Source organism: Pelodiscus sinensis, chromosome 3, assembly GCF_052426305.1.
Source record: "Pelodiscus sinensis isolate ZL-2025 chromosome 3, ASM5242630v1, whole genome shotgun sequence".
NCBI classification, from domain to species: domain Eukaryota; kingdom Metazoa; phylum Chordata; order Testudines; family Trionychidae; genus Pelodiscus; species Pelodiscus sinensis.
In genome coordinates this window covers 153,132,501-153,153,974 of record NC_143054.1, presented here as the reverse complement: position 1 = coordinate 153,153,974, position 21,474 = coordinate 153,132,501, and the positions used below count along the sequence as shown (strand labels likewise).

The 21,474-nt window shown below is 37.2% G+C and overlaps 1 protein-coding gene across 6 annotated transcripts in view; it reads left to right on the top strand.

Moving 5' to 3' along the window:
- Positions 1-21,474, top strand: part of ESRRG (estrogen related receptor gamma) — a 540,935-nt gene that overhangs the window by 228,460 nt on the left and 291,001 nt on the right. The gene's annotated exons all lie outside the window — the stretch shown is intronic.

The following is a 21,474-nucleotide window of genomic DNA, read 5'->3' as shown; positions in this document are numbered from 1 at the left end:
ACAACATAATATTTAGGATGGAGTTGGCAGTACAGAAAAACAATAATTTCGTGTCTTTTAGCTACTCTACAAAGAACCAGGTAAATTGATCTCTACTTCTGCAATACCTTTGATGATTTGCTTTTATTAATTTTCAAACAGAGCAAACAAACAAATGGTGGGGGTGGGGTGAATCTAGAACCACATAGCCTGCACTAAACCAATGCTTAGTGATTTAAACCCTCAAACATAGAAAAATTCAGAGCACAGCTGAAATTCTATGTTTAACCTAACTGTAATGCCCATCACATATCACATTAGACTACCTCCTGGTCAGAGGTTACTTTCCATATCAACATAAGCTAAAGATAGAGATTCCATCCTGTTAAGCTGTATTTTTTTGCTCACATGGACTTAATTCATATGCTTAAGAAAGTATAAAAACGGTAAATACCTTCACTGAAGAAGATTGTGTAGCAGGGGGAAAAATCTTAACAAGAGGCTCTGATTTAAGTCCCTGTTTTGGAAGCTGCTCTGCCTGAACAGACCCCCAGTCACACAGAGCTGTTATGAATTTAAGTGGGCTTCAGGTAGACCTCAGGGAGGGGAGATATCAATCTGTTTAGCTCCCATTGCAAGATTGGCAAAGTGCTATGTAGACATACATTTTGGAACCCCTGCCACTATTTATAGTCTTTTTTTTCTTGGTTTCTCTGTCTGCTTCGCAATGAATTCTAGGTAGAAGAGAAGGTTCTGGACCTAGTCTTTTAACCCTGGAATCCCTGGGTGCTGGTTTGCCACAGGACTATCTTTCTTCCTTATAACTATTATATACCATAATAGGTCTATCTGCGGGCACAATGGGACTGTTGCTGACAAAGCTGAGGTGCATTATTGTGGGAGATGGAGGTTTTTCAGGCACTGGCCATAGTTGTGGAATTCCTGTCCTTAGATCTCAAACATATTCCCAATAAAATGCAAGTCTAATCGTAGCCTCTCACAATAATGACTATAATCATAAATAGTAAACCATTTCACGTTTTAAAAAACAAAACCTTAATTTTTTTTAAAGAGGGATAGATCCAGAGATTCAGGTTGGTATGGACCTTGGCAATTTTGTAAAGTCCTTGGATACCTTGTTGATGGCTGCTGTATAAATACATATAAACTATCTTTTTTTTTTTTTTTTTTGCTCCCACTCCCTCTATTTCTTTGCCTCTCTTTTTCTGTCTCAACTCATCTATTCCGAACTTTTCTTCTCTTTAATTTCTCAGTTCTTTTTACTTAAGTGCACTCAAAGTCACAGGATCTTTGAGAGCTTTCCAAATAATTAGATCTGGTTGCTTACTTGCACTGTATTCTAAATTATTATAGTATCTTTTGTTGCCCTCATATTCCATCTGTGCTTTACAATTCTGTGTCATTTGGGACATTATTATTACCAAAAGGCACACTTTCTGTCTTGTACCTACTTCTTCTCACTCTCCTTGTAATATATATGTTCTCCTTACAGCATTTTTATTAATGATTATTATATTATTTTTCTGATATTACCAATGTTCTTTTTGCTTTCAGTCTCTTTGTGGGAATGTTATGATTTATACCTTTTATTCCCAGATATATTAAGAGGCTGCTAGAACAACAAGGGCTTAGTTCTGTTCTTACTTGCTGTTCACCAGTGTGAGTCAGGAGTAATACAACACAAATCTATAATGTTTCATTAGTGCAAAAAACGTATTGAGATCAGAATTGGGCCCTTTATTATTAATTTCGTAAAACTGTTACTCTACAGCATCAGTTGCATGGACCATATGTTAGTAGATGCTCATGTCTGGAATGATGATTCACATTTAATTGTTATAAGAAATTGGCTTACCACTTCATAAACTCTGGGAAGGACAGTTTTCTTTTCCAAACATTTAAATTACTCAGCCATTTTATGCATTAAAACTCAATTATAACTTAGAGTATCAAGGAATTTCAACAGCTATTTTCTTCAGCAACTGTGCCTAGACACTCATAGTTTACACTCTCAAATGAATATTTTTTAACAGAACAAGCCATACACTTGACCATAAGGCATTATCCTAAAATACTACATTTTTTGATTAATCTAACAGAAGTTTGGTCATTTCAAAGGTTAAAATTCTGTTCATGGATCAATACATTCTTGGCTTTAAAAAGGACATAAGGTTTTTTTGTAGGCTAAAACACTGAAACTTACATTCTTCTGGAATGATTTTCAGTTGTTCTCTTACCCCAGTTGGAAATAACCCAATAATAGATATGAACTCTTTACATCTAATACTTCCTCCTTCCTGACCCTCTTACTTCCTTTCTCTTTTTTAAGATGGATATGGTCAGATCTGAAAATCCTCGATCTCTGGGAAAGTTGGGGATTTAGATCCAAACTTTGTGGTTTAGGTGGGTCTACCTCATTCCAGATAGTCATGTCTTCTTTATTTCAGAAGGCAAAGCCATAAATGTTTGGCCTAAAAGGGGTGCAAATGCCATAATGAACCACTCATGTTGTTTCTACTGTTTTGTAAGCACACAACTAATTGAAGTCTGAAGAAACAAATAAATATACATTCATGACAACCTTATAGTCATATTTTATGCTATGTGGGGGTATGTCTACACTAGCCGCCCTAGTTCGAACCAGAGTGGCTAATGTAGTCATTCAAACTTGCAAATGAAGCCTGGGATTAAAATATCCCGGGCTTTATTTGCATGTTCCCGGGCGCCGCCATTTTTAAATGCCCGATAGTTTGAACTCACTGCCCGCGGCTACACGCGGCACGGGCTAGGCAGTTCGAATTAAAGCTCCTAATTCGAACTACTGTCACTCCTTATTGCAGGAGGAGTAACAGTAGTTTGAATTAGGAGCTTTAATTTGAACTGCCTAGCCCATGCCGCGTGTAGCCGCGTGCAGGGAGTTCGAACTACCGGGCATTTAAAAATGGCTGCGCCCGAAAACATGCAAATAAAGCCTGGGATATTTTAATCCAGGGCTTCATTTGCAAGTTCGAATGACTTCATTAGCCACCCTAGTTCTAACTACGGTGGCAGTGTAGACATACCCTAAAGGAAAACTGCATCATTCAGACTGGCATTATGAAAGGTGACCTTTTTGGAACCTGAACCTAAATGCAATTTTTTTGAAAATTTACATTCTAGAAGAATGAAAGCGTCAGTGTTTTAGCCTACAAGGCAATAAAATGATCTTTCAGATTATCCATTGGGAGGCTGATTTCCCAGAAAAATGTATATTTGTCTCAGACTGTATTATTCTGTGGGAGAAAGACTTGTAATTGTAGATAACCAACTCCCTAGTATTTATCTTATATATTTGTACACCCAAAGGGATGTGCTTAAAACCTTTAAAAAAACCACACACACTCTCAAGTGTTGCCCCAGAAACATGACTGACTATTGGTTGAATGTTGAACATTGACCATGTATTTTTTGTAATGTAGCTCACTCTCACAGTCTTATCCATCCACTGGGAACTGAGCATCATGTTCACCAAACTTTGTCTAGATAGATTATGGTTAATAATTCACAGTAAATCAGGAATTCAACAATTGAAGAATTTCACCTACAGAACCAAGTTTTCTTTTCATTTATGACTATATAATTTAGGAATAATTCCACTGTTAAAGCCCAGGGGCTACACTGGAATAAGTGGGAAGAGAAACCTTGTGCCAATTTCAGCATTAGATATGATCAGCACAACTGGGGTAAAAAAAAATTGTGTTATATTTTCAGAAATAAAATTACTCACAATATCATCATGTCTTCACAATTCATTTTAGAGATGTGTGCACTTATCAAAAATTGCCATCTAGGAACATCCACTTTCTGTATCATTTAGAGGAAAGGGGTGGGGAGTAATTCCTGTCTGATTCAAAAAGAAGGAATAGCTCTATTGACATTTATTGTTGGTCCAGGGTTGTCATTCATGAAAAAGTGAAGGGGGTGATCTTAAAAAATATAATTAAAAGGGCACAATCAGCAGCAGTTCTGTTTTCATCTTTTGCAAGTCTTGTATGTGGAGCCTAAGCTGATATAAGAGTCTGGTATCTCCCTTCATGTACCACAATAAAACTGTATGAATTAAAGTTCTCAATGATATTAAGATTAACTAAGTAAAGTTATACTTGTCAATAGCCCCTCTTGTTAGTTCAAGTGCTTGTTTGCTTTAGTTAAGTGCTCTGAAGCACTTCAAAAGGCTTTGGCCCATTTATATAAACAAATAGAGAAACTCACTGATAGTCTACTCTCCCAGACAGAGTCTTACCCAACACTGAGAAATCCTTTACTGGTGTCTGAAAAGGATCTACCCTAGCCACTTCCACTATACTTGAGTCTTCATTTTATATTCTTTTATTAGGATTTTCTTGTCAGTGCTTACATAGAAACACAATTTTCATGCTGCAAATAGCACGAAGAGAGTGAGTCAGGTTCATAGCCCTGGTACAAATTTATCTAGAGGACAAAAGTGACTAGTTATCAAGAGTAAAATGGAAAACTGTTTTTCTTTCAGATTATTACTAGATTTAGTATTTGTGCAACAATATTTTGTTCTCTTTTTTTCTGGAATGTGCTAATTCAGCAATCTGATTTTCTCAGGCAAAAAAGGTTATTAAAATTAAACAAAGGGAAAATAGGGGTGGGCTGGATCTATATATATCATTTCTTCAGAAACCTTTGCATGTGATTGTATTTTGTAATCTATTTATGTGGATTCAAAGTTCTAAGAGATCACATACCCATAGCTCAGACATATTTTCAAATCTAATACTTGGAAAATACCAATTTCAATGGGAATTTTTCATTTATGTTAATAATGAAAGGGAGAAGAATACTGAGAGTCTTTTAAGTTATTTACAGGCTTCCCACAATTCATATCACTTGTATTCATGATGGCAACTAAGCTACCCCATTATTGCTACTGTACATTGCAATCTCCTTAACCCCATAAAACAATTCTTCATGGAAATCCTTGAAGCCCAAGCACTGCATTAAGTTATTTACTGAAGAGTAGGGAAGTTTATTAAGCAAGTGTCTCGTTTGCACAAGCTCACACAATCTAATAGATGGTTATTTGCAGGGACCTGATTCTTCCATTGTGGATTGACTAGTTACCTATATTAGTCGAGGCAGTTAAATCTTTAAGAGAAGGTGAGTTTAATTCTATGCAAGTTTTAGCTGGGTCAGCTAGATAATCAGCAGCACATGGAGCTCTTTGATCATTGATGTTGAGTGAGAGCAGCCTGCAAAATAAAAAATATCTCAGTAAGAACTGATTTTTTTTCCCACTGCACGATATTAGTGACGAGCCAAACCTCTACCAACTGCCCTGAGGAATGAAAGGTACTGTGAAAAGAAACAACAAAGAGTCTGGTTTTAATGGTTTAAATGATTTTTCTTAAGGGCAACATGCAAAAACCATTGGGGAAGCACTTTAACCTCCCAAGACACAGCAGCTACTATCTTGCATGTTGCCATTATTAGGCAAAAAGACTTCAAGAACAGACTGCAATGGGAAGCTGCTGAGCTGGCATTCATATGCAAATTAAACATAATCAAAAAAGGTCTAACTAGCAACGTGGACTTGCTGTCTCATTGCAGTAAGTCACAGAGGGGTAGCAGTGTTAGTCTGTATCTGCAAAAACAATGAAGAACCCTATGGTACCTGAGAGACTAACAGATTTATTAGGGCATAAGCTTTCATGGGTAAAACCAGTTTAAGATCCTTATTCAGTATTTGAAGGCTTCAATATCTGAGATATAGGTGAGAGGATTATTCTAGGAGGGGTGGGTGAGATTTTGTGGCCTGCACTGTGCAGGGGGTCAGACTAGATGATCATAATGGTCCCTTCTGACCTTAAAGTCTATGAATCTATGAGCCTTAAATTTATTGTACTGAATTTACAAATTAAGTCCAATTCAGCTGCCTCCCTTTGTTAATCAGGTTTTGAAATTATTTTGTAGAAGGATGGCTATTTTCAGATCCATTATTGAATGTTCAGGGGGGTTAACATAAACCTTTAGAGGAATGTGTATGTTACCATAGCTGATGTCTGATTTGTGTCCATTCATCCTCTGGCATAGAGACTAGTTTGGCCAATATACATGGCAGAGGGGCATTGCTGTCCCTTGACTGCATATATCATGTTAATGGATATGCAGGTAGATGAGCCCCTGATGTTGTTGTGGCTTATGTGGTTAGGGCCTGTGATAGTGTAGCTAGTATAAATATGTTGACAGAGTTAGAAACGGGTTTGTTGAAGGGATCAGTTCCTGGATAAGTATTTCTGTGGTCTGTTGTGTATTTGCTTCAGGTTGCGGGGTGGGAGGGGACTGTCTGTAGGCAAGGACTGGCCTGTCAGAAGACGATACCTCAATTTCACAAACCTTGGGAGACAGGCAAGTCCTCACCTACAGACAGCCCCCCAACCTAAGAAAAAACTCACTTTCAGAACTTTTGGGTAAATATCATATGTGATCCTGGTGACTTGTTTCTATTTAGTTTGGGATTGAAATGTCATTAGAAGACAATTTGGGACTTTTTCTCAGGTTTGTCACCTAAAAAAAATGGTTCAGGTTTAGGAATCTTCCTCACATCCTCAGCCATGAAGACTGATGCAAAGAACTCATTTAGTTTCTCCACAATGACCTTATCGGCTTTGTGTGCTCTTTTACCATCTCTACCTTCCACTAGCCCCACTGGTTATTTAGCAGAATTCCTGCTTCTGAAATGTTTTTTTAAAATTGCTATTACTTTTTTGAGTTTTTGGCTAGCTGTTGTTCATATTCCTTTTCGGTCTTCCTAATTATATGTTTACACTTCAGTTGATGGACTTTATGCTCCTTTCTGTTTTCCTCACTGGGATTTAACTTACATTTTTTAAAGTATGCCTTTTTATCTCTCACAGCTTCTTTTACTGGATTGGTAAGCCTTGGTGGCACTTTTTTGGTTCTCCTACTGTCTTTTTTTAATTTGGAGGATGCATTTAAGTTGAGCCTCTATTATAGTGTCTTTGAAAAAATTCTATGCATCTTGCTGGGATTTTACTTTTGGCACTGTAACTTTTTAATGACTGTTTAACTAACTTTTTCATTTTTGTGCAGTTCCCCTTTCTGAAATTAACTGCCACAGTGTTGGACTGCTGTGGTTTTTTTCCCACCAGAGGAGTGTTACCTTTAATTATATTATGGTCACTATTTCCACACAGCTCAGCTACATTCACCTCTTGGACCAGATCTTGTGCTCCAGTTAAGAGGCAATTCTTGATTTAATTCTTTCTCTTGTGAATTCCAGAACCAGCTGCTCCAAGAAGCAGTCATTTAAGGTATCAAGAAACTTTATCTCCAAATCCTGTCCTGAGGTGACATGTACCCAGTCGATATGGGGATAGCTGAAATCCCCCATTATTATTGAGGAGTTTTATTTTTATAGCTTCTCTAATCTCCCTTAGCATTTCACACTCACTATCACCATCCTGGCTAGGAGATGGGTAATATAGCCCTACTGCTATATTCTTATTATTAGAGCATGGAATTACTATCCATAGAGATTCTATGGAACAGTTTGGTTCACTTAGAATTTTTACTTCATTTGTTTCTGTACTTTCTTTCACATGTAGTGCCACTCATCCACCAGCATGACCTGTTTTGTCCTTCTGATATATTTTGTACCCTGGTATGACTGTGTCTCATTGATTGTCCTCATTGCACCAAGTTTCTGTGATGCCTATGATATCCTCATTCAATACAAGGCACTCCAGTTCATCCATCTTATTAGACTTGTAGTGTTTGTATATAAGCACTTTAAAAACTTGTCACTATTTAGCTATCTGCAATTACATGATGCGATTGAGTAGGACTCTTTTTTTCATTGTATTGTTTCTCATCAGATCTTACCCATATTTTATCATCTTCAATCCTTCCCCTTTTATTAGGGCATAGAGAATCTCTATTAAGAGACCAACCCCTAAGGAATGTCTCTCTGATCGGCTTCTCAGCACCTGTCAGTTTTCTCCTAGCCCTTCATTTTAAAAACTGCTCTACGACCTTTTTAATTTTAAGTGTCAGCAATCTAGTTCCATTTGGATTTAGGTTGAGCCCATCTTTCCCAAATGGGCTCCCCCTTTTCCAAAATTTCCCTAGTTCCTAATAAATCTAAACCACATGCGACCCACAGCCTGATTGTTTGCGGCCCATAGTGCAGTTTGGGTTTACACGGAGCTCAACAGCCCATGGGTGGGAGCCAAAATAAAGTAATCAGTATAATGGTCTTCTGTTGATATGCATTTTAGTAGTTACATTCCTGGACTGTGTGTGCTCATTAAAAGCACTGTCCTATGGATGGAAATCGGTAAATGTTGCATTTTATTAATATCAGCAGAACTGACTTAAATGGGACCTGCGTGTTGTGTTGTAGTCTTGCCTTAACCTTTGTATTCATGCCCTTCAGTGTAAAAGAAGCTATTTGCATATATTTTTGCATGTATATGCAATCACACTTAAGTTGTGGCCCTCGGCATGTACTGTAAGTAGCATTGTGGTCCCCGGAGCTTCCAAAGTTGTGTAGCCCTGTTCTATGCAATCCATGTGCTGCCTAAGGACCTCAGGGGCAGTGCTACTAGTATTTTAAAGTTATTTAAAAACAAACAAACAGAAGTTTACCAATCAGCAAACTATGGCATAGTTTGAAGATTATTTTTGTCAGTTTGGGAACTCTAAAGGAAATCTTTTTCTAAATATTAGTTATGAGATCAATCAAGAAAGGTAAGAACTCAAGTCATTCCTCATCATAGGAAAATGCAGTATGTAATTTATAGAAAAATATATTTTTAAGGGTATATTTGTTTTTAAAGGTCAGAATAAAAGGAACAAGCACTAAAATAGTCAATCCCTTATCTTAAGTTTACTGTATTTCCTTGCTTATAGTGCTGCTTATAGGTAGGTTGCTCACTGCTTTCCATTAGAAGACCCTGTGTTCAGCTGCTTATAGCTTTGCCAGACTTCAGCTGTTTGGATTGAAGTTTCCCATGTCAGGTTCCTGCCTCACGCTGATTTAAAAAATGAAATAATTTTTAGCTAAACTGGTTCAGCCATTTCCAAGATCATATTTCACCATTAGCCACGTCTTTAAGATGTCATATTGTTTGGAGCCCAGATATGCTCCAGAATTCAACTTTCAGACTTTTGGTAAAGCTTTGAAGCATAACTATCAGTCCTTTCCAAAGTTTCATTTGCATTAATAGACCAGACCATATTTGTCCATCTTTTTTCCAGCTAAAGTCTGATGCCCCTTTTCTTCTTATTTTCCTAGGCAAGTCATTATACCTTTGTTATTGATGATAAATTGGCAAGTGTTCAGAGAAGAGCCATGAGAATGTTTCCTAATCCTTTAATCATGCCTTATAGTGATAAACTCAATGAGCTCAATCTGTTTAACTTAACAAAAGAGATGCTTAAGGAGTGACTTGGTTACACATAATGCAAATATTTAATAATGGGCTCTTCAGTGTATCAAAAGAAGATATAACATCGTCCAAAAGATAGAAATTAAAGCTAGACCAATTCAGATGGGAAATGAGGCATAGTTTTTTTGTATTGGTAAGAGTAATTAACCATTGGAACAGTGTATTAAGTGTTGTATTGGATTCTCCTTCACCAATTTTTTTTTCTAAAGGATATGCTATAGGAATAATTTTGGGAGAGTTCTGTGGCCTATGATATAGAGGAGGTCAGCCTAAATGATAACAATGGTTCTTTCTGGCCTTGCAATTGACGAATAACTATATTTCTTCCTTAGAATTATCCCCATTTTTTTATATGCACGTAAGTATATGGGGTCATAGGGGTGAAATTTTGGCCCTAATGAAGTAAATAGAAGTGTTCCCATTTATTCCATCCAGGCCAGGTTTCATTCGAATTGTTGTCATTGTCTGTGTGTAATAATCACATGCAGGAGCATAATGTGTGTAGATGGCTATTCCATTACAGCCTTGCAGCAGTTCCATGTCCATATACAAATCACAACAGAGTTTAATAATAAAGAACACACTCCTCCTTTGAGAAGCTTTCACATTTGTTGTCTAGATTTGATGAAATTAAAAAATATAAACAAGGGCCAAATTATACTGAACCCTGAGGCCCCTGTGAGCTTGTGGTTTGGCTAAACAGCTAATGAACGTACTTTGTAGAGGATTGACTTTTCAGGTGCCTCACCCATGTACACCTCCCAAATTCTAGTGGACATATAGGCAGTTCCCCCTGCAGTGATCCTTCAGCATGGACTTTCTTGTATCTCCTACTCTTTCCCTCCTTTCTTTACAAGACTGGTACAATCAAGTGCAGTGGCCTTTAGTGACTCAGGTTTCTGCAGAACCCCACGTGACTCTCCTAACTTCCCTGAGCTGAGGGAGGGAGTCAGGTAGGCAGCAGAGTACTCCTTTTTCCCCGTCTGTTCCCGTTTTATTAATTATGTTATGGCAAGGAATGTTATGATCACTGTGGGATCCCCTCCTGGGGCTCTGACACAACCATACAGCCAATCATATCCATTCTGTATGTGGCCATGATAAATGACAATTAGGGTATGGCTAGACTGCATTGCTATTTCGGGATACTGGAAGTATCCTGAAATAGCACCGTAGTATCTTTAAAAGCACCCGCTATTTCAGGAAATAGTGGGCATGCTATTCCAGTGTTCCTGTAACCATTAAGAGATTTGTTAGAATAGTGCCTTACTTTGAAATTTGGCACTGTCTACGCAGTGCCAAAATTCAAAATAAGTTCTTTCGACTTAGACTCGGAATAAGCTACACAATTTGCGTAGCTTATTCCGACAGAAGGGAGCTGTCTAGATGCATCCCTAGACTCCTTTTATTTTACAATCCAAGGAATTCATTTCATGACCCATGATATACACTGCAAAAGATAACATATATTCACTTCTGTATCTCAGTTCCTTCCACAGTAGACATGATATTGGGGCCAATCTTACAAGGCCAGTGCTTCTTGAGAGGTGCTAGCTTCAACAGATATCAAGGGTGCTCAATATGAATGGTCCATTTTTCATCTAGCAACATGTGTATGTCAAATGGGTTAAAGCAAGAAATTGTGAAAGAAATTGTATCCTTCCCAGTAAAACTAAGGCAAACATGCAACATAACTATATGAGTTTGATTCTGCTACCAGTCACACTGACAAAAACCAAAGATAGCCCCACTCGTTTAAAAAAGCAGTGTGGTCTCAAAATCAGGCTTGATTCATCCATTTGGTGTGGTATGAAATTTGTCTTGTCACATGTTTAGGAAGCCCATAGCTCATTTATGCCTTTGCCACTTGCAGGAAATCAGTCATCTCAAATGCATGGCAACAAAACTTTTATCATACAACATACTGTCATAGGGCCTCTCACATATTTTACACATGTATAATTTATTTTCATCAGCATCTGTCTTTCCACTATCGATTTATTCCTTTCTACATCTCTGCCCTTTGGTACAATACTAGATCAAAAATCATCTGTGTGTAGGGGAAAATGGATGATTTCAAAGAAAGTAAATGTGAAGTTGCATTAACCATAATTATTTGCCATGAAACACAAAAGAGTTTAAAAATTATTTTCCTAGCCCAAATCAGACTCTTTATCCCCACTCCAAAAAAACTGTTGCAGGAGCTTTCTGTGGTATGAATAAATGTATTTCTTTTAACACTTTTATAGTGTAAAAATGCTATTGTTTCATTTGAGGTGTGAGGAGATGTGCTAACCTTGTCAACGTGGATGCAACAGAGCAGAAATGATAACTGTATATACATTTTTTTTACAAAATTACAGCGTGTGTGTGTCTGTGTGACTGAGAGAGAAAGAGAGACAACTTATTTAAATCCTGAATACAGTCAGACCTCATATGCATTGTTTAAAAAAAGCCCTAAAGAATTGCATATGGATTAGGGGGATGAATATTCTATTATTTCAGTCTGTTCTGCTGATCTTCTTATTGTGACTTTGCGCTTCTGAAATCTGCCAGGAATTTGGCTTTGCCGTACTAGGCAGTAATTTTAAATGTGTATCAAGCACTTGATAGTGTATGATTTGCGTGCTGTTGCATTCCCATTCCCTAAATTTTCCACCAATTTATTACTTTTTTCATACTGTTTTAATATTTCAGGATGATGAATATATACAGCATCATTAAAGGTAAATAAAAAATGCATGAAATTAAAAAATGGAATATTAGATGTTTCTTTCCTGTAATCCCTAGGTCCAGTAGGAATGAAATGTCTCTGTTCTGTCAAGTAATCCCTAAACATGATTAGGGACCTTGTACTTTCCACATAGCCCACATAATATTTGTATCATATAAGCCTATTTATGTAAGGTTTGAGTAAAAAGTTGTTATTAGAAGACCTATAAACCTATTTTACAATTCAGAAAGATATGCTTGCTGCTTAATCTCTCTACTTTTATTATTTTGCTGGAGTTGATGGCAGTGCGTCCTTAATTCATTTTTCAGAATGCTGTTACATCTTTTGGGTACTTATATCATGCCCATTGAAATGTATTTTTTAGACACAGGATTGAGTTAATCAGTTCATCTACTTCTGTAGCTTCTCCTTAAATCTGAGCTAGGAGGGATGTGTGACTCTTTCCTAGTTCTTGTCTTCAATGTTCAGATTTAATCTGAATCACGGATCAGGAAAACGCAGAAATATTTCCTGTTGTGTTGAGGGATTTTTCTTTGTGGGGGGAGGGGAATTAATTTTCTATATTTGAATCCTATTAAGATCTATTGGTGGTGATGCTTCAACAGCATCACAGTTTCAAATCCGCTTTGATTTGGCAGCTGAAAAATGTGTGGATAGGAAAAGTTTTAATTGAAATACAAATAGGTACAAAAGGGAAGATGTAGTATCTAGTTCTCGGTCAATTTTGTTATTTCTTCCTATCACACTTATATATTTGGGAAGTAATAACATGTTTCCTTCTTGGTCATAACTGCAATTGAATGTAATTATTAAACATCTTTCATTTCCATTCAAAGGATATAATTATTCCCATTGATTGCAGTGGGCGTTTTTCTGAATAAAGAGTGCTGAATATAACACTTTATTAACAAATCTTTTGGATATGTACTCAGTCAATCTTCTCCATATTTCTGACTCTGCCATAGATTTCCTCCTATGATTTTGGGCCAATCTCTGAATGTCTCTGTGAATTAGTTTCCCATCTCTTAAATGGGGATAATAGTACACAATTGTTATCAGGCTAAATTTCTTAATGTTGCAAAGTGATCAGATTCCATCGTGAGAAGGAATCTTAAATAAAATAAAAATAGTACTTTGTTTGCCTGGGGTAGTTTACCTGGTCTTTCACAATCAGAATATTTTCCGTTCATATTTGATGATCGTCATTAGCAATTCTGTGTGTCTCATGCTTTGACTTGAGATAATGTAGTGTTATCTAATTCTTTCTTTTAAAATAAATACTAATCAAAGAAGAGTTAGCACTATTTTCAACCATATCCCACTGACATTTGACCTTTTAGTTTGTTTTCAGTGCTCGTATTTATGGAAAGCAAGAAGCATAAATAGTCACTGCTGAGCCCCTCTTTCAAGAACACTAAGATCAATACCTGTTGTTCAGTCGGCATTTATGGGGTGTGTTATATGACCACAGTTCTTGATGTTCACCATGAATATGGCAAGTTTAAAACCACATTTTATATTGTTCAGAGAAATCTGTAGCCAGAAGCTTTAGTCCTTTCCCTCATTTCAAGTAGCAAGTTTGGGGGGGCATTTTTGTTAACTTGAGACATTTTAATTATTTTAGTGTAAATAAGTGAAGGAGAATTGAGCTTTTTCCCCATCAGCCCTCTTCCTTATGCCAGCATAGAGAGTAGAGCTGAGAGACCCTTATGTCATGCTGATCCCCAGCAGTTGTTTTGTCTCTTTGGTGCCATTAGCTGCTGCCATTCAGTTACAGTAGTTTGTCTGGGGACTTGCCTTGCACACAGGGGGCCCAAGGTCAGAGAAGTACAAAGGTGAGCTTTATGTCGTTCAACTTGAAATGTGCATACCCTACACTTGTACTGGGGTCTCCTGGCCTGTACATGAGAATCTAGCCATATATGCAAAATCAGTTTCAGGTGCCTTTATTGCTGCAGTTAAGTGGAAGATGGGGATTGCAAAGCCAAAAACTTAATTTAACCAAATAATATTGTACTTTCAATCCTTAAAATGAACTAATTCTTCAGAGTACTTAGGAAAATAACATATTTAAATAAACGATGGGAAAATTAGATCCTGAGACGATGCCATGGCTGCCTCTCATGTTTTTTTCACTGCTTTTGCTTTATGGGAAGTAGTATCATTATTGCAAAATTTCCAAATTACTTTTTATACAAATGCACAGAAATTAAATTTCCTCCTTGTTATAAATATGAAGTGATGTCTTGAGACACTACATTAACACAGATCTATGAAGACAGCAAGCCAAATTCTGCTTTCAAGTACGCCACTCTAAATATGGAGTAACTAAATGGAAATTGAACTTGGTTGAAACTTTGTGGAGTTTCTCTTGTCTTAGGCCCTGACTCAGCAAAGCATGCAAGCATGAGCTTAATTTTAAGCATGAGTAGCATCAGAGGACTTAAGTAGGGCAACTTGTGCTTAAAGTTAAGCATGCACTTGAGTGTTTATCCTGCTGATAAGAACCAGTGTAAGGCATGTCTGCACAGCAGAGCTAATCTCAAAATTAAGCTATGCTACTTGAGCTATGCTAATTGCATAGTTTAAATCGAAATAGCTTCTTTTGAATTTGGACATGTCTACACAGTACTTATTTCAAAATAAAAGACTCTTACTCTGACTTCCCTTACTCCTCAAACAATGAAGTTTACAGAAGTTAGAGTAAGAAGCTTGTTATTTTGAATTTATTTCAAAATAATGGGCTTGCTGGGTAGATGCACTATATATTAATTCAGAATAACATCTGTTATTCCGAAATAATGCTGCTGTGTAGACATGCCCTTAGTGTATGAATAGTGGTGACTGATGTAATTTGGAAGACTTTGGCGATCAGTGTCAAACTGAAAAGAAATAATGTGAATACAGATCTTGGTAGACCATGTCAAGTTATTTAGATGACAATATAGCCAATGATACAAAACATATTTGTGTCTGCAGTGGAGGCCTTGAGCCAAATTATGCTCACATAACTCCAGTTTGAATTCAGAATAATTCCAATGAAGGCTTTATATTATGTCAAGAAGAAAGGGTGGAACATCAGTGCAAATTATGCCTTGTTTTTAAATAGATTTATGTCAGTACCATAATGGCTTTTTGGGGCTTAATTATGTAAAGTGGAATAAGCTGCATAAGAGAATAAAAGCAAGATTTCTACTAAGTGATATAATTGGTTTTATTTGCAGTGTCAAAAGTATTTTATGGAGAAAATCATGATGAACCGTAATTTTAAAAACTGAAGGCTACTCATTGTAGTAGAATTAAGCACATGAGTAAATGTGTGCAAGTTCAGGGCCTATATATGCATCTGCACTAGCATGCTTAACCTCTTAATTTGCTCATACAAATAACTGCTTTTGTTTGGTATTGGTTGATTACGCAAGTGTAAACGAACTTCTGGATTTTAAACACTTGGAACCCTGTGTTTTATGACCAACACCCACTTAAGTAGCAGTGTTTCCAGTGACACCAATGGACGTTTCCATCAGGATCTTAGTGCTATTATTATAGACCTTTTACCCACTCAACTTACTGTTACAATAAATATTATTGTGTAATCTTTGGAAATCTATGGTATTCTTATAGCCATATAATGGTGGTTTGGTTTAAATGTTCTGGGTCTATGTTTTGGATGGTTCTTCATGCCCACAGCTAGTAAAGATGATCCTTCAAACAGGTCTGTGTGGGATGTTTTGTAAAATGTGTGGTGAGTTTTATTATCAGTGTTGGAATCGAACAGATAGCTGTACTGGCCTGTTGGCAGTCATCACCATTATCTGTTTTCTCCTGAAAATAATTAATTAATAAGTCATATCTTATTGTGTTGTTTATGGAAGATATTGCAGTATTCAACTGGATTCTCAATTGTGTGTGCTTGCTCATAGTTTTAATAAGAACATGTGTTTGAAAACCCACTCATTCAGAAATGAACACCCATATATCCCTTTCCTCCATTATACAGGCATCACAATCAAAATTAGAGCAGTTGCTCTCAATTCCTCTCACTCCTTATTCCTCTGAGGGCAAAAGTTGCTATTTTTTCATAGTAACCTTTGCTTTGCAACTGATAAACTGTGTATTATTTCCTGTTTTAATGATCCCCAAATAATACAATAGTTAAATGAAATACAGTTGTCTCCGCAGGTTTCTTTGAATTTTTGAGCATATTTGTTCCATATTCCACAATAATATATCAAATATTATTTATATTTTACTGTTTCCATTCAATAGTTCAAATACTCATTTTTGGAGACTTCAAATTTGAACATATTTGAATGCATTTTTAGTCATCGCCACGCTTAAAATAGGAGCCCTTTTCCAGCTTATCTTTATTAAACACCTATAAAAATCAGTGATATTACCTTTTTGTTATAAAGCTCTCTTAAAAAATGCCAGGAATAACACACTGCATTTTAGTGTGGATTTGTTTGCTTGGCATTAATGGGCAGTAAATGGTCCAGTAATGTCTGTATGACAGGTATCTCTGTATAGTAGTATTACAGATACTTTTTTGATGTTAAAATACAACTAATGCGATCATTATCATAATCAATTAGAAATTGTTTTATTGAGTGTCAGACAGTTTAAGGAAATTCTAGCCATAATGAAGCTGTAGAAATGGATCATTCTTTATAAATAATGTTTGCCAATCCAAAGAGTGTGAGGTAGGGTCTGACAAATTATATTTTCTTACCAGTGTATCCTTTTGTTTGAATAAAATTAAATATTCATTATGTATTTCTTAAATTATAGTGTAGTTAGATAGATAAACACAAATTTCAGTGCACTTTTATACCTTTCCTCTGAGGGAAGTCAATATTAAAAGTTGCATTGATTGCTACTTATAATTTAGTTCAGTAATGGTCACCCTACCCTAGTGAATGGGCTACATGTGGCTCCCCATCTAAGTGGGCCACAGGATTATCATAATAACTATGAAGGTCTCCCTAGATACAATAGTTTTGCTAACTGCCCTTGCGTACGTAGAATTTGTGGGGTTTGCTGATTGAACCATATCAGAACTTCGATGGGTTGAAAAGGGAGAAAACAGCTCCCACAGTCACTGTTGTGTACAATCAGGATACATCTCATTTCATCTTCTTTTGCCTTATATGTGAGTTGCTTTAACAGTTCCTATAGGGAAAAATCCAACATGGATGGAAACCCGCGGAATTTGGCAATCCTGCACATGAGCAACAGGAAACAAACCTCGCCGGTCACACACAGAGGCTAGATGGGCCCCATGTGGTCCTTAGGCTGCACATTGCCCACTACTAATCAAAGTTCTTACATTGGTCAGGTGTAGGGTTGTGAAAGACTAGTCAACTATATAGAGACAGCAAGGGGAAGGGAAGAGGAGGGGGTACTTCAAAGTGGCAGCACCACTTGAAGCTTGGGGCCAGACCCTGGGCTCCGCATGGCGCTCTCACTCTGAAGTGGTGCGTGAAGCCCAGTGACAGCTGGGGTGTCCTCAGGCTGCACGCAGCCTTTCAAAGTGGCAGTGCTGCGTGGAACCCGGGATCAGCTGGGGACTTTGCCGCTGGGGCTCCCCGCGGCATTTCAAAATGGCAGCACCACATGGAGCCCAGGGCTTCACAGGGTGCTTTCACCTTTTCACCTAGGGCTGTTGCTACACTTCAAAGTCAGAGACGCCCTATCAACTAGTCAAATAGTTGATGCAAAATGCATCGACTGTTCAGTTAGTTAATACTTAAGGGTATATCTACACTACCACCCTAGTTTGAACTAGGGTGGTTAATGTAGGCATTCGAAGTTGCAAATGAAGCCCGGGATTCGAAAGCCTAATTCGAACTACCTACTCCGTGCCGCGTGTAGCTGTGGGCACGGAGTCCGCACTAACGGGGATTTAAAAATGGCGGTGCCTGGCAAGATGCAAATGAAGCCTGGGATATTTAAATCCCGGGCTTCATTTGCAACTTCGAATGCCTACATTAACCACCCTAGTTCGAACTAGGGTGGTAGTGTAGACATACCCTTACATCCTTAGTCAAGTGAGGTCTTTAATGTTGCTATGGTAAAATATGTTAAAACCAAATTATGCTTCCAAGGTGCTGTTTATGAAGATTCACCCTAGAACAAAATTTCACAGGCTTAAAAACAAGAATTTGTTTCTGTTTTTATGTCCCTGTCTTGATTTGATTAGGCATGATGCAATGTGTACTAAAGTCAATGGGAATATTTCTATTGAATTCAGTGAGCACTGGTTCTAGCTGTTGGGCAATGTTGGGCAAAGAAAACTCAATAAATAACTATTTTTTTCAACCTAAAAAAAAAGGATTTTGCAATGGAAATGGAGTCAATGCAATCTCCAGTTTAGCTTTGTGAAAGGCAGTGTGTAGTATTAAACCCACTTGATGCAACAAGTAGAGAAGTCACAGGAAGGTACTAGAAAAGAGGACGAAACGTAACGTGCTCATAAGCAATTAGATGCCATGATCAAGAATCAGAGTTTGGTCAGGAATTGGAGTTTATTTTCCCCTTTTCAAGCGTTCCACAAATTCTTCAAAAATAATCTGATGCCATTGAAAAGTGGGAAGGGCTGGCACGCTGGTGGCTGCTGCTAGTGCGTTTCTGATAAGATTGTAAGAGTTGCCAATATCAGTATTCAGTCGTGTAGTGTGTCACAGTGCTTTCATGTGAACTGAACTGAACTGTCTCTTCACACTCCCTCCCTCTTTTTCTCTTGCTCTCATTCCCTGCACTCGTCGCATTGAAGTCAGGGGAAAGAAAAAAGATTTGAGGATCGCCCAATTTGTTCTGACATAAAGAGATGTTTAGTTCTGTGAAAGGTGGTGGAGGCAGAGTGCCTGACTGACACTTCAACAGTGCGTCTGCTGGGATTGCTCACTTCATGTCCCTTCATATTCCCGCTGTGTCCTGCATGAGTGCTCTTGTCTAATCTTCACAGTGAGAACACCAACAGTCCCTTGGGCTTTGGTGCTCAACACCTTGTTAGACAGGGCTTATGGTGCCATAGCTCTTGGTTTAGCACTTGTTTTTGCTCTAACATTTCAGGTTTGTTTAAAGTCCACATAAAAGACTTTTCAAGTCATTTCCTGCAAAAATGCTGCGTATCTCCTAATCAATTTGGTCTACTTTTAACAAATGCTGGATTTGGACGGTATCAAGTACAACCATGGGAGAAATAAAAAGGAGAAAAAGCATAAAAAGGAAATTAAAAAAAGACCATGCTAAATAAAAAATGTACTGCTTCAAGCAACTGTATGCTTTGTTTTTGTTTTTAAATGAAAATGAATTGTCCTGCTTTGGTAAGTTTAGAAAATAGACTAGTAAAATACGTATTGAAAAACTAACCGGGGGGGGGGGGGGGTGGAAAATGGATAAGAAAGTCATCACCACATTGTAGCACATAACTTCGTGCTACTGGTTACAAACAAAGTTTAATTTAGTTCTGCTTTTATTTTTTAAAATTCTGGACACGTTGCAATACATTCTAGCATGTTATAAGACATCACATTAGGTTAGGTTGTGATGCTGAATAGCACTAAGAGCATGAGTCAGTGAGATTTAATGCTCAGCTCTTATTACTAGAGCATTAGCAGGTACCTTTAAGGTACAGTTACTACCCTAATCCATCCTCTACTGTAAATCAGACCCAAACCAGACTTTAACAGATGAATGTTGTTATGGATTTAGTCATTGCTAAATCTTTTTAAAATATTTTCCTATGCTTTTGCTTTTCTTCTTTAAATGCCTCCCATATTCCTTTTTAAAAGACAGTTATTTACCTCCTAAATCCCTAAAACATTTCCCCATGACAAAAAGCAGAATAATGTCATCCTTGTGGGTCCCTGCCTAGTTGGGTGTTCCAGTACCATCAACCCAGAAACATGCGGCACCAGTTCTTTTACATGAGGCTGCTCTTATAACTTTCCTCGGCCCATTTACCTTCCCCTTTAGCTTCATATTTTCAATGTACCCTTTCGACCTCCTAAAGCACTTTCTGTGTTTCCACTGAGACTGAGCAATTTGTGGCTCACATTCCTAATTTGTGGCTCACATTCCTAATGCAGACTGCCTCCTAAGAGCAAAATTTTTAAAGTTGGGCACCTAAAGCTAAATAAGAATCAAAAGCTAGTGCTAAAACGAGAAACAAAAGTTATCTGTTACTCAGGTCTTAAACATGGAATCCATAATGCACGCTTTTAAAACACATAAAAAGAAACCGGTATGTCTTGACTTTAACCCTGATTGGAAGAATGCCACAGATAAACTCTGGCATATACAGACTGATTTTGTAAATTTTTAAGTGCATCTAGAAGTTGATGGCTGAGGTGGGTGCTTAACCCCTCTCATGACTGGCAGTGAATTCCATAATCTGAATTTCTTGGTAAAGATGATGGCACCAAGACAGTAGTTCCAATCTCGCCTATCTCGATTGTTCTGATGGACTATAATGTCATAGACAGGTCATCCGTGGGAAATATATTCCCTTTCAGGGGGACTACTTATGCTTAAAGTTAAACACATGTTCAGTGCTTTGCTGCAAGGATGTTTTAAATCTAAATGGAAAACCATAAGATTCACTTTATAGCTAAAGCAGACTGTATTTTATGAGTTTAGCATGAAATGTTTCATCTATACACATTTATTAAGCATCTTATTCAAAAATACATTGGTACAAAAAAAGAATAGCTCTAAAGATAGCAGTTTGTCCAAGCATTTCCAGTTACTGACGTTAATAAGCAAGAAAGACACCAATTTTATATTAATTGTAAACATCAGTTTAAAATACAATTGTAATGACTCATTAGATTAATCTATGGTATCATATCTGCTGAAAAGACCAAAGCTCTGAAGGAAAAGTCTAGATCCATGATGTGAAGAATTCTATTTTGACTGTTGAACCAAAACTTCAAAATGAAATGACACATGCACCAGAGGTGAATACAAGGACCTCTATCAGAGCTGCTCTCTGTTATATATATTACATACAAATCCATCGTGAGACAAGTGAACAAGGAATGAGATGTTTTTTAATATTTAAGTTTATTCTCTGTGTGATACTCTTATACCCCAAGATAACATCAACTTGCTAATATTGAGAGCAGTTCTATATGTGCCCAGATTTGTTGAGCATAATGTCTATATATATTAAACAGTTTTCCATAGTATTTCAAAATTGACATTTCAAAGAGTGTAATGGCATAATGAAATGTAAACTGAAAACAGGAATGAGTT